Genomic DNA, 1,717 nt, shown 5'->3' with positions numbered 1-1,717 from the left:
CACTGGACCACCAGGGAATTCCCAGTTACAATTTTTTTTTGAAGAGTCTAAACCAGTTGTTTTGCAGAAGGTCCTACTTTTTTTTAAAAAAATTATTTATTTATTTTTGGCTGTGTTCGGTCTTCGTTGCTGCACACAGGCTTTCTCTAGTTGTGGGGAGCAGGGACTACTCTTCGTTGTAGTGCGAGGGCTTCTCATTGTGGTGGCTTCTCGTTGCAGAGCATGGGCTCTAGGGTGCTTGGGCTTCAGTAGTTGTGGTGCACGGGCTCAGTAGTTGTGGCTCACGGGCTCTAGAGCACAGGCTCAGTAGTTGTGGTACATGGGCTTAGTTGCTCCATGGCATGTGGGATCTTCCCGGACCAGGGCTTGAACCCATGTCCCCTGCACTGGCAGGTGGATTCTTAACCACTGTGCCACCAGGGAAGCCCCCTCCTTTTTTTTTTTAAAGTATAGTTGATTTATAGTATTTCAGGTATACAGCAAAGTGATTCAGTTATAGGTATACATATACATACATATACTTTTTCAGATTCTTTTCCCCTGTACATTTTTACAAGATATTAAATATAGTTCCCTGTGCTATACAGTAGGTCCTTGTTGTTTATGTATTTTATATATAGTAGTGTGTAATTGTTAATCCCAAATTCCCAATTTATCCCTCCCCCCCTTCCCCTTTGGCAACGATAAGTTTGTTTTCTTTTTTTTTGTTTGTTTGTTTTTGACTATTACAAAAGTTTATTTAGCAAAAGAGTTCAGTAAGAAAATGTACATGACTCAGAATTTATCATAATAAAATGTGGAGAGGGGACACATAGAAGCAGTTAATTTCTCTGGTGAACACAGCCATTGTTTATACTTGTTCCAAGGCTTCTAACATGATGATACTATTTCCTCATATTACCACCATTCCAGTATTGTTCTGTTGCTCACTAGTTGCCATCTCCACACATTCATCTATCACAAGATTCATAAAGGGATTGAATCCCTACAGTATTCCTTGGACATGTCTGCCACCATTTAATTTTTATGATAACTTCTTGTCCATAAATTTCTTCAACTCGGGAGGGTGAGCTTTGCTTATGATGTCTACTCAGCAAGCTCAAATATGCCTCCAAACAGAATTTGAGTCATCCCTCATGCTCCAGCAGTAGCCATGTTTGTTTTCTATGTCTGTGAGTCTATTTCTGTTTCGTAAATAAGTTCATTTGTGTCATTTTTTTAGATGCCACATATAAGTGATATGATATTTGTCTTTGTCTAATATACTTCATTTAGTATGATAATCTCTAGGTCCATCCATGTTCCTGCAAATAGCATTATTTCTTTCTTTTTTATGGTTGAGTAGTATTCCAGTGTGTGTGTGTGTGTGTGTGTGTGTGTGTGTGTGTGTGTATTATATATATATAATATATATGCCACATTTTCTTTATCTGTTACTCTGTCGGTGGACATTTAGGTTGCTTCCACATCTTGGCTATTGTAAATAGTGCTGCTATGAACACTGGGGTGTGTGTATCTTTTCCAACTAGAGTTTTTGTCTTTTCTGGATATATGCCCAGGAGTAGGTTTGTTGGATCACATGGCAACTCTATTTTTAGTTTTGTAAGGAACCTCCATACTGTTCTCCATAGTGGTTGTAGCCATTTACATTCCCAGCAACAGTGTAGGAGGGTTCCCTTTTCTCCATACCCTCTCCAGCATTTATTATTTGTAAACT

At 38.7% G+C, this 1,717-nt stretch overlaps 1 pseudogene; it reads right to left on the bottom strand.

Annotated features, from left to right (window-relative positions):
• Positions 1-850: 850 nt before the first annotated feature.
• Positions 851-1,075, bottom strand: LOC115842123 (small nuclear ribonucleoprotein G pseudogene; annotated as a pseudogene).
• Positions 1,076-1,717: the final 642 nt, after the last annotated feature.

The sequence above is a fragment of the Globicephala melas genome, chromosome 4, assembly GCF_963455315.2.
Source record: "Globicephala melas chromosome 4, mGloMel1.2, whole genome shotgun sequence".
Classification (NCBI taxonomy): Eukaryota; Metazoa; Chordata; class Mammalia; order Artiodactyla; family Delphinidae; genus Globicephala; species Globicephala melas.
This window is presented reverse-complemented; position numbering and strand designations above follow the sequence as displayed.